The 12,972-nt window shown below is 40.0% G+C and overlaps 1 long non-coding RNA gene across 1 annotated transcript; it reads right to left on the reverse strand.

Annotated features, from left to right (window-relative positions):
- Positions 1 to 4,481: 4,481 nt before the first annotated feature.
- On the reverse strand, positions 4,482 to 8,805 carry LOC121928194. Its single transcript, XR_006103459.1, has 2 exons — positions 8,730 to 8,805; positions 4,482 to 4,609 (listed from the first exon to the last, which is right to left on the reverse strand). It is a non-coding gene; the product is annotated as an uncharacterized LOC121928194 (long non-coding RNA).
- Positions 8,806 to 12,972: the final 4,167 nt, after the last annotated feature.

The following is a 12,972-nucleotide window of genomic DNA, read 5'->3' on the forward strand; positions in this document are numbered from 1 at the left end:
TTGCCAGTCACTCACTGTGAGGTGAGAATGAGGCGAGAATGAGGCATCCAGCCATTTGCTCAATACAGTCGACCCTTTTAACTCACAGAGCTCAGATCTGTGCCCTCAATTACCCATGGAGGGCCAACCTCTGCTGTCTCCAATGGCGCACACGCCTGGGCCACACACACAGGGGCATGAGGCTTGAATATGCGCGAGCCCATATTTTCATGGGAGGTGGGTCCGGAACGGATCTCCCAGGAAAATGGAGGGCCAACTGTACTGAGTGCCTCAGTCTGACCTCAGAAGTGAGCATTCTCCAATGATGGATGTGCCATGGGGCACAGCAGGATATACATTCACCCCAGTGCAGGAACAAGGGCCAGGTAACTGGAGGAGGCCATGGCAGTTCCAGGGCAAGGCCACTCCATGCTGCCACTGGACTGGCCAGGACAGACAAAGCCTATGTATGCTGTAGTTCAGGTGATGCATTGGGACTGTCAACATCAGCTTTGAGGATTTAAAAAATGAAACAAAGTCACCTATTCTATAAGACGACAACTCATTTCAAATACCTAGAAGACATATGGATGCAGAATACATATAATATGTCTTTTCAGCTGGTAGAAGTAGGCTTGTATTGGATATGTATTGAAATTCCCAAGACAATACTTGAAAGCCATTCTCAAGATGGGAGTGGGGGTTTGTGATTCTGAGATACGATTTATAGCCAGCTACCTAGGAAAAGGGGGGTGGTATATTTCCAGATTTTCCAGAGATACATGAAAAGCATCTAAAGGCTGTGGTAATACTATCATGAGCAAGAGACTAGTGCTTGTCTGTTTATTCAATTACTCAAGCCGAAAGCTGGATTGATCAACAAACTGGGCTACATAGCTACACATCTCTACATACAGTGGTACCCCGGGTTACGAATGTAATTCGTTCCGCGGCGCCGTTCGTAACCCGAAAAATTTCGCTAGCCGAAAAAGCCATAGCCGCTAGCGCTGAAAGCCGCGATTTTGTGTGAAAAAGCGCCGAAAAGCACCAAAAATTTTTTCGTAAGCCAAAAAAAAAAATGTAACCCGAAACAGTTTTTTCCTATTTATTTTTTTCGTATCCCGGAAATTTCGTAACGCGGTGATTTCGTATCCCGGGGTACCACTGTATTCAAAATATTGGATAGGACTTCTGTGAGTGATCACTACAACCCTTCAGCATTCCTGTGGGTGCTGAGCTCCCTATACCCTGGGATGCTTTTTGATCCATGTTCATATCCTAAGCAATGCATTCATAATGCAATTTTGATCTGCTTCCATTATTCATTTTATTGTGTGAGGACCACTCTGCTGCTACAGGTTGAATATCCCTTATCTGGAATTCCAAAATCCAAAATACTACCAAATCCAAAATTTCCCACATGGATGACTAAGATACTAACACCTTTGCTTTCAGTGTATACAAACTTTATTTCATGCACAAAACTATTAAAATATTTTGTATAAAATTACCCACAGGCTATGTATACATGTTATCTATGAAATATAAATGCATTTTGTGTTTAGATTTGGGTCCCAAATGTATGTGAAAATATTCCAAAATCTGAAAAAATCCAAAACACTTCTCGTCTCGAGCATTTTGAATAAGCGATATCAGTGTGTATATACATCACATCCTGATCTTAATTCAGTATGAGATTCTCCAACCTGATTTCCTTCTTTTATGTTTACATGGCTAGCAAGGCCAGCAGATTCAATTGGTGCATACTCCAAACTTGATTACTCCTTTGACCCTTTCCCCAGGTTTATAGAAAAATGTCATTACTTCCTCAGAGGTTTATAATGGCCTGTTTTGTTTTTTAATTTTCACTGTGTAATTTACAGAAAACCAGTCTGATTCCTTCCCCTCAGGGAAAGTCATATATGCCCCAAGGGTGGGACGACCTTTACAAAAGCAAATGCAACCAGCTGTGACATGCATGAGGGTGTTTGTATACTAGTCCCAGAATATGTGGAAGCAAGGAAATTAATTCCTAACAACACGCCTTAATAAAAATAATAATAAATCTGCCCTTCCACAGATTTTGGATTTATGAATTCTATAACCTTTTCAAGGCACCAGTTTTGCACAGAGAATACAAAAATGATAAAATGTTTACTTTTAAAAAATCTCATACATTGCCTATTCACCTTAGCTTTGATCTGCAGCTTTCTTGTCTGTGAGTGTCTGGATGGGTTAGGACCCTCACAAATGTGTTGAAGTTCCACACTAGCTTGAGGCACCTATTTGAAGTCTTCTTTTTCTGAGGGAACTAACCTGATCTGTATTACCAAAGCTTGACTGGGGGAGATAGGGAAAATCAATTTCTTTCAGTTATGTTCCTAACCTAGATACCAAATAATAATAATAATTACTATTACTATTATTATTATTATTATTATTATTATTTATAGCCCACCTCTCCCCAGAGGATCGGGGCAGGTTACAATCAAAATAAAACATAGTAAAATAATAACACAATCCCTAATCCACAATTTAAAATACAACAGCATAAAAATCAGATATTAAAATAGCAATAAAAATTACAATAAAATTTAGTCCCCATTGCAATGAGGCAGTTTAAGGGAGTATTAGTCTGGGAATGCCTGCTGGAAGAGATCCGTCTTGATTGATGGTTTTTATAAAGGCCTCAAGAGGTGTTATGTGACAGATCTCCTCTGGTAGGTCATTCCAAAGTTTCGGAGCAGCCCATGAGAAGGTCCTCTGGGTAACCACAGCAGGTCTGGCCTTCTTAATCTGTAGTAAATTTGTCCCATATCAACACAGATAGGGAGGATTGAGAAGGGAAATTGGTAGGTGGAGACACAGTAAAATGCAGGAGTCCCATTTCCTTCTCTTGGTCGTTTAATTAGGTGGGTACCAAATTTGGATTGTTTATACATCACGTTGGGCTCTCAGGACAGATTGGGGATTCAAGCAATTCTCTTTGCTGCCCAACTTTGGATTTAGATGCTCCCATGCTAATTGTCTAGGGGAACCAGCATCCACCCCAGGACCAAACCATGTCTCAGAACAGCATAGCTTCCAATACAGCCATGGAGTACATCAGTGCATCAGTATATCCATGATAGGGAAATGGATGCTTTTGCATCCGTTCATATCTTGCCATTATCTGATCTTGTTTGCCCAGGTGAATTTTAAGGTTTGAGGTTACGTCTATGAAACAGTGTGTGTGTGTGGGGGGGGGGGGGGCAGTTGTCCTTGAATGCTGAGAGGTTCTTATGGATTCAGGGGGCTTTTCCAGCTTGAAAATCTAGTGCTGTTGTCAAAGCTTTAGATGCTCCGTAGAAGGAAGAGATTATTATTTTTTGCTTCCAAGTGACTGTTTTTAGCCTTTGGAAGTGTTTTCCATAGGAAGCCACATTTCCCCTCCAGCTGTTGTCCTTCTACCAGCAGGACAAAGCCATTATACTGAGTCTTGTCTTGGGTGGTGATATAATTTTATTTATTATTATTTTTTAAAATTTTATATTTTTAAATTGTTTTTAATTTGGTTGTGTTTTAATATGACAAATTTTAAATCGTGTTTTAATATTAAAAATGTATTTATTCCTGTTTTTTGTTTAAATCCTTTTGTTAACTGCCTTGGAATAAAGGTAGCATATAACTTTATAACACACACAAAGAGAAACCTATTAAGAACTGGAAATATAGCTTGTAGTCAGCACTAAAAGCTCCTTGTGTTTTCTCTCCATAGTATGTTACAAGGGCTGAGCTGCCTGTGGCAGACATCACAAATAAGAATACTGCCATTTGGATGTTCAAAAATATGCACAAATGATTGGGAACAGGGCCATGTCATATAGCTCTACCCGTCCAAAATCTTATGCATTGTGAAGCATCTTACAACATCATGTATGGTACAAATGTCTGAAGGACATTTCTCTATATGAACTAGAATCCTGATCATATGGATTCTGGATCCTGTGGAAATCTACACAGATACAATGCCTCCTAAATGATGAATGGCTGCTTCCAACTGATTTCTCTTAACCTAGCTTTGATATTGGAAATGAGACAAGTTTTAAGAAATGAGAAAGCAGCCATAAGCAACTAAGACTGCCCAAACCCTTTGACATGGCTGCTTGGTTTTAAGAAACAAAGCCCCATGGGAAATGAATAAAGTGCAAACGAATGAAGAAGATTGTTTATCCTCATATATTTTCAGACAGAAATGTGTTTCCCTAAGTGTCTCTTGTTGAATATTATCTTGTGGTAATTCAAAGCAATGGAGACTTGTTCATAATAGGCCATTTCTGGCTTGGCACCTGTCAGAATAAACCAGCTTCTGTTAAAAATTTTAAGTTGTATGTATCATTTCTTTTGTATGTTTCTGATTTAGTGCTATATTTATACTTCTAGATTTCCCTCACAATAGATTACAGGCAAAACTATCAGAAAAGTTGCATATGTACCATAGAACATGTCTGAGTGATACACAATCTTATTTTAATTTTTATTGGATTTGCCCTCTGGCAGACTGGAAAGGACTCTGGCCAGCTTCAGAACTGCATGCTAAATAAAGATGAAGATCACTTCTAAGACTGGAGGTTACATCTCTAAAATGGACCTGAAAAAAGAAAAGAACTTTTGTTTTATATCCAGGTTTCGTTTTGGAAGTGTTTTCAGCCTTAAAACAGGACACTCTCAATGCAATCATGTAACATTAACTTATATAAATAACCTAGGCATTTTACTGTGACACAATATTCTGCAGACACAAATTGTACATTCAATCATCTTGTCAGCTAAAGTAAAGAAAAACATATTTAATAGAGCCCAGAGCCTCTGGGACAGAAATAGATGCCCTTGCTAACCAAATTTGCCAGCTATGAGAATGTTTGTACAGTTCTTAAGTTCAAAATACATTTTAAAGCCAGTGTTCTTGAATACGGGATTCTCTTCAACTGACTTTAGTACAGCATCTCACATAACATCCATATAGCCTTTACAGGTTTGTTCCTGCATCGCTTGCTGTATATTTTACAATTCAATATAAGCAGAGTGTTTGAAGCATAGGAAGCAGATTCATACAGAAACTATGCTGTGCATTCTTATAGGTCAGCAGTCTTCCAGCTTTTCAGACATTGGCCTTTCATAGCCTGACATGAGTGCATCAGGTCTTAGAAATTGAAACTGGAGCCTTTTGCAGGTGAAGTATGTGTACTACTGACCTGTGATCTCGCACCATCAAAATGTCCACAGTGTCTTTCTAGGGAGTCGGCTGTAACAAGGCAACATGGTTGACTTATTCACACTGCCTCTTCACTTTTGCTTGTCATTGTCCTTGCTTGCTTGTTCCAAATAGAAGTCTGATAGAGCAGTTAGGATGTGTGAAGAAAACATACTTTTTTTGGTCTTTTTAAGCCTTCCTGTTAGTTTCCATTTTATTTTTGCCACCATATATTCAGTCTCCGTACTGGAGTTACTGTAAAAATGGTAGAATGCATTAGACATCTTATTTACATTTGGTACAAGGATATTCCAGTTTTGTTCATTAATGAGAGAATGATTGAAAGGATGCCATACTGAGAGTGGAGCAAGCTTGTTTTCTACTGCTCCAGAGACTAGGACACAGAGCAGTGGATTCAAACTACAGAAAGAGAGATTCCACTAAGCATTAGGAAGAATTTCCTGATGGTAAGAGCTGTTAGACAGTGGAAGACACTGTATTGGAGAGTGAAGGAGTATCCATCTTTGGAGATTTTCAAACAGAGGCTGGATGGCCATCTGTCAGGAGTGTTTTGGCAGTGTATGCCTGAAGGGTAGGGGCTTGAACTGGATGACTCATTTGGTCTCTTCTGATTTTATGATTCTATCCTTTTATTTGGCAGGGAAAAGTCCATGTTTAGGTACCAAACAACTAGAATGACTGGTGTATGACAGTACTGACTGGTCAGTTGCGCTCAGCTGATCTATAACCAGTCTTTCTGTGACAAGTCTTCCATGATCTATGGCCAGACCTTTTTCCTTGAAGCAAGTGTAATCTAAGTTTGTATATTTTACTTTCTGACTTAATCTTCAGTATGGAGCCTTCATTTTGCCTAGGATGATCCTGTGGTCTCAAATCCTGCTTTGTTAGGAGGTCCATGGCTTGGATACTATATTAAACTTAGGTGGCTAGCATTACTATTTTATGTCTGGTGTATACATTTGTGGCTGTTCTTAGATTTTAATTTCTCCATTCTCAGTCCCTTGATTTTTGTTCTCTTTTGTTTATTCAAGCCATAGGAATTGCTAATTAAAACCCATTTAGTTAGACATTTTCTAATAAATGTCTTTAAATTTAGTTAGGGCAACCTAACTAAATACATTTTAAATAATTAACTTAAGTTAGAATTTTGGTATTAACTTAATTTCAAAGCTGAGTTATTAGTTAAGTTATTAATTAATTAATGAGACACTGCGAGAGAGAGCCAACACATTTCATATAATCACAGCTGATTCTTAACCTGATGCCTCGTTCTCTTATGTTTTTTAAAAAATGTTCTTTGGTTTATCTTAGAACATCAGGGTTAGGGAATTCAAATGTTTGGAGCATGTGATTCAAACAACGGCAAACACAAACAGCAAAGTTCTAGTTCACAGGTGGGAAAATCATGTCCTTGAGATGAGTAAGTAGGAAAATAATATCTCAAGTGATTTTTACCCCCTAGTGATGTGCTCATATTGCTCATATTTCTTTCTGTTTCACCTTAAGAAAAGCAAAAATACACCTCTACCAAATGCAATCAGAAAGGTTGAATCCAGAATTCTACAACCTTCTTCTGCAATTGTTTATTTTATCCCTGCATTCTGAAAAAGGTGTAAAATGAGCCTCAAGGTCTAATCCTCTTTCTCTTCATAGATATTTAATCAGAAGTAAATGGGACTTGCTTTCTGGCAAGTGAATTCAGGATTACAGTCTAAAGTTATTTTAAATATTTCATAAATAATATTGTGGCAAAGTAGTAGGCTGTAATGGACTGGATGAGGAAAAACAGACTAAAACTGAATCCAGACAAGATGGAGGTATTCACTGTCAGGACCCCTAACCCAGGTATAGGGATATGTCAGCTGGTCCTAGTTGGGGTCACACTCCCCCTAAAAGACTGTGTTTGCAGCTTGGGAGTGCTGCTTGACTTGTTGCTTCAGATGTCAAATCAGGTAAATGCAATGGTCAGGAGTGCTTGCTATCTGCTTTGGCTGATATGCCAGCTGTGTCTTTTCCTGGAACCAGGAGACCTGGAGACTGTTGTACATGTGCTGGTAACCTCACAACCTGACTTCTGTAATGTGCTCTACATGGGGCTACCCTTGTACTTAGTCCGGAAACTTCAATTAGTCCAAAATATGGCAGTCAGACTAGTCACTGGAACAGCTAGAGATGCTCACATAACACTTATCTTAAAATCTCTACACTGCCTGCCTATTAGTTTCTGGGCACAATACAAGGTGTTGGTGATGACCTGGCCTGGGTCCAGGCTATCTGTGGGATCACTTTCTTCCATACAATCCACCCCACACACTTAGGTCCCCTGGGAAAAATCTACTGCAGCCAATAAAGACAAGTTTGGAGGTGGTTACGCAGAGGACCTTTTCATCTGCCTCTCCCAAATTATGGAATGGCCTGTCGGAAGAGATTCAGAACATTACCTTGACAGCTTTTTAAAAAGCTGTCAAGACGGAGCTCTTCCGACAGGCCTTCCCTATGTAACTCATTTGGTAACCCACTGATACGGATTATCATATGGAAAACCCCAGTAAGCCAATCTCTCTGTCATTTGATTGTCATTTTAATTCATCTAGATGCTATTTTATTGCTGTTTCTGTGAATTATAGGTTGTTGGTTGGAGGGAGGGAATGTGGATTTTATTTTACTGCTATATTTTATTGCATTTTATTTCACTGTTGTGTTTTACTGTTTTATTGTTATATTTTATTGTGTTGTAAGCCACCTCAATCCTGCTGGAGAGACAGGATAAAAATAAAATTTCTATTCTATTCTATTCTATTCTATTCTATTCTAATGAGAACAGTGAGCAAGTGCATCATCATTCAAAGAACATTTGCCTAGATTTAAAAAAACAAACCAATAAAATCTTAACATAGTATTCCTTAATGTTGTTGACCTGCATCTTCATTTAGAAGCAGCAGCATGATAATTGGAAAATGCAGGGTTTCAGTTAGCAATATATTGAAACATAAACCCCAATCAGCAGTGTGCTTGTTGCATTATTTAGGACCATATTTAATTTATTGTCTATAAGAAGTGGCTTTTTTTTTTAAATGTAGACTTCCCCTGAAAATGCAACTTATTGAAGAAAGCTGCAGGAATGACATCTGTGAACTGAATATGTTCGCACGATTGTCAAAGGGAAGTGGGAAGCTTTGGCACTGGCAGAAGGTGGGTGGGATAGGGGACCTTCTGTCAGATTGGATGACAGCAGTAAGCATCTGACATGAAGGAAGCTATGGGGGGGGCATATCTAGCATTTAAAACTATTTACTACATTTTGGCATGTAGGTTTTCCACATAGTGTGATCCTTAACACCCACCTTCACAGGAAATCTATTCTTTCTACAAACAGATGGAGAAGACACACAGGGCAATGTGTTTTTCCACCTTGGCAAGCACTACTGTTCTGATCTCTTTAAAAACATTGATTAGTAACTTCATTTTAGACAGACAACATGCTTTCTCCACCAACCTGATTGAAGTCACCAACCATACACTGTGACCTGTCAGATGTCTGACAACTTCCCATGTTTTTGCCATCATGGGAATGAGTCTACTGTTGTGGGCTGATGGACAGAAGAAAGTAATATAAAGATCACCTTGCTTATCTATTTTCATTCTCTGAACTAATATTTAGCTGAAAATGAATCACAAATAGAGAACAACTTTTTGCATATTCAAGAAAACCTCAGTGCATGTTGCAGAAGAATCCCCCCCCCAAATTATTGTACAACATACAAATAGTTGTACTTTGCCATTACGTTGAAAGTGTGCACAATGATTTCGTTGTTGTTGTTGAGGTGTTTCAGTATGCCACCGAATGCTGTGTCCCCAATCCATTGTTCGGGGTGGCAAACTTCTATTGTTCCGCAATGGTGGCCACGTCACCATTGAGGACAATTGGATTTGAACATCCATGGATTTTGGTATCCATGTGGGAATCTGGGACAGATACCCCACAAATACTGAGGGCCCACTGTACCAATGAATCCCTTCTCATTCATCTTCCTGTCATGCTAAATTTATCTAATCTCCTTTCATACACATTAATTCTCAATTTTCAACCTTAGTGAGTTTCCAGATCTTTTGATATTTTAGAAGATCTTTTTAAAAAATCCATGGATAAGTAATGATGTCTTCCTTTGGTTCTTACAAGATGATTAGGGTGGTGCTAAAGGGGCAACATTCTAAAAGTGAGGTGTCACCACCAAAAGGTCTCTGTCCTTCATCAGTGTCCACCTTGCTTGCAATGTCATGAAGACATGAAGAACTCAGTTTCTAGGCAGATTCATATAGGAAGCAAGAGTATTTGATGTACAGTGCCCCCAAGCTAGAGATGGTTTTAAGACCCTTTGAAACATGTTGAGAACAATACAGAAACCTGTGCAGTTAGCTTAGAATGGAGAGTATGTGGTACATTTCCAATCCCATTTAATAACCTAGCTGGAGCCTTTTGCATTGCTAGAGCTTCTGCTGGTTTTCAAATGAAACCATAGATATATCACATTACAGCAGTTAAAATGAGTTTATTCGGAGGATGTAGATGTGTAAATTGACTGTTTTCTCTATCACCTATGGAAAGTACTTCATGACATCAGACTGTGCTTTCTCTTTCTCGGTCACATTAGAGTGTGGCAATGTGTTCAGAAGTGAAATGGGTGGACACATATATATTCCACAAGTGCGCCAAAGGACATATTTTCTCCCTCTCATTTCTTCTTGAGCACATGAAGTTTGTTCCGTAACAAACATTTGTATACAACTCTATCCTCATGTGCTATAAATATCTCTGCAGCAAGAATAAAGTTATATTGTTTTTATTTTCCCTAGCTCCCTATTTCTGATGTTTTTGTTTTGTTTCCATAACTCCTTTCAGGTTGATTTGTTCTATCATTTATCTTCTGACTGTGCTACCGGCAGGGAAGATGGAAAAGAAGTGAGTTTTAAAGAGAAAACATTATGGAAATGTGTAAAAAAATGAGCTTAAAAAGATACTTGTTGAAGATTTCTGGTGTAAAGTTTTAATTCTCTCCTCAAGGCTATGTTGCGAGGTGAATTATGTACCATATTCCTAGCAATAGATTTCCATCTGATGGAAGAAAAAATGAATAAACAAATAACTTTACTAGTCCCTTGTACCATTCAAAAATAGTAAACTACTAAACATCTAAGGAACATTAAAACAAATATTTTATTGCAATGCTGAGCTGAGGGACAAGAAAATAGCAAGAAAAACAGTAGGGTAGAATAAATTAAAATAAGTTAGAGGCCACCAAGGCACTGTTATGTTTTGTTTAATTTAAACAAAATATGAAATTGTTATGGAAAGATTCTGATGTGATGAGTACCATCTGCTGTTATTTTGTTATATAACAATTTGCATAAAATCTATTAAGTTTGTATACTGCATGCTTCAGAAATTTAATAACCTAGAATTATATATGACATGCATTACATCCCAAAAAACTGGAACAATGAGGATGGGAAGAGGGCAAGTGATTGGATTACTATATTCAGGACCCTCTGTACCCTAGAGAATGGATCCTTATCAGATCCTAAAGATAGAGCTCTTCCTCATGATGATGCTCAGGATGAACTTGGGAACATTTCTGAACTTTGACTCCAAGTATCATCTACCCATCATAGACAATGACTATGCAGGATGGAGAACTCTGGAGATTATATTCTATTCCAAAATGCATCCCAATGGCTCTTCTTTACTTTGAATTGTTCACCACTATCATTGGTACTCAGTGAAGGGAAAGGAACTTCAATAAGTTCTCTTTGAATTCTAAGGTCCAACTGGCTGTGCTAATGAAGCTAAAGATGCTTGTAAATTTATCTCTTTAAAGCTTGAGTTGATCCTGTTCATGGTTCCTTTTCTTTTCTTTTTGACCAAATGTATTCACAGATGGTCTGCCATTGCCTTCCCCTTAGATCAGAGGTTCCCAACCTGTGGGTCGGGACCCCTTTGGGGGGTCGATCGACCCTTTCATAGGGGTCGCCTAAGACCATCGGAAAACACATATTTGCATATAGCAATGAAAATAATTTTATGGATGGGGAACTATAATAAAGGGTTGCGGCATTAGGAAGGTTGAGAACCACTGCCTTAGATAGAGAGAGTGTGACTGGGCCAAAATCAGTGGGGGTTTTTAATGACTGAGCAGGAATTCAAACCCAGGTCTCCTGGAGTGCTAGTACCATACTGACTTCCCTTGTATTTTGTAGTTGCAAATTGTGTGAACTTGTTACCACAGAACACTAATGTATTAACAATCACACACACCCTCTTGGTTTGTGGATGTGTGTGTGTGTGTGTGCACAAATATAAATGTCAGGCCTATGTTTCAAAGATTGACTGCTCATCCAACTTTTCTGCTTTGAAATGGCGAGTTACACTCCCCTTGAAATCACAGGTTCATAGTGTGGATATATTCCTGAACTCAATCTTAGCTCTGTATGCCCAGGTTTTAGCAGTGGCTAGAATTGTGTTTGCACACTTAAAGCTTCCCATTTCTAGGGTTGCCATCCCTGGGGGCCCTCCCAACGGGAAAAATGTAGGACTTTTTCGTGGTGTTCTGCCAGGAAATTAAAAAAAAAAAGTCCTACATTTATTTAAACCTTGTCCAAGGCCTCGCTGGGGTCTGGGAGACAGCGTCACCCAGCCCCAGCGAGGCCTTGGAGGAATCCGCGATGCGGAGCCCCAGCCAGGGCCTAGCTGGGCCTTGGGAGGAAGCGTCCTCCCAACCCCAGCCAAGCCTGAAGACTCCGCGATCGCGGAGCCCATCCAGGGCCTCGTGGGGGGGAATCACCGGGGGAATCCCCCGCCTCCCCGCGCCGCCCGCGCCACCTTCCCCGCCTCCTCTCTCCTCCCTGCGGAGGAGATGCTGCTCCTTCCACCTTCGCTCTCCGCGCTGCCTGGGGGAGAGGGGGCGGAGGAGGAGGTGGGTGGGCGCACGGGGAGGTACCGGCCTCCAGCTTCGCCTCCTGCGCCCCTGGCAGGCTCGCTGCCCCTCTTCTTCCTCCCCGCCTCCCCGAGGTGGGGAGGAGAGGCAGCGAGGTGCCAGGGGCGCAACAACCCAGGCTGCAACCGGGGGGGCTCCCGGTTTTGGGGCTGCACCCGTGCCGGGAGGGGCCCCGGGCCCCCAAAATCGGGAAGTTCCCGGTTGCAGCCGGGTTATGGGAAGCCTACCCATTTCCCATTTCTGGAAATGTCAAATTTGTCCACAAATGCCTTGATTACATCACACTGGGACTACCACAACACAACCTATGAGGAGCTGCAATTGCACGCCTTTTGTAAACTGACCACTTGGGTTACAGGAACATATAAATCCTGTGCTGTAACAGCATGATATGGTGGTTTGAAAGTTGGACAACAACTCTGGAGATCAGGGTCTGATTTGCCACTTGGTCTTGTAAACCAACTTTAGGCAAGTCAGACACTCTCAGCCCTAGAAAACCCCATGGCATGTTTGCTTTAGGGTCACCATAAGTTGGAAATGACTTGAAGGCCCATAACAACAAGGACAATAAATAAATAAATAAATAAATAAATAAATAAATTTTTATTTATATCCTGCCTCTCTGTCAATGACAATCAAGGCAGTTTACAGATTAATTTTTTTTACATACACTCCCATATCTCAAATTCCATCCACCCCTGAAACATCAATTAAATCTTAACAATTTAATATCATACATTAAAAACA

Source organism: Sceloporus undulatus, chromosome 4, assembly GCF_019175285.1.
Source record: "Sceloporus undulatus isolate JIND9_A2432 ecotype Alabama chromosome 4, SceUnd_v1.1, whole genome shotgun sequence".
In the NCBI taxonomy this organism is placed as follows: Eukaryota; Metazoa; Chordata; class Lepidosauria; order Squamata; family Phrynosomatidae; genus Sceloporus; species Sceloporus undulatus.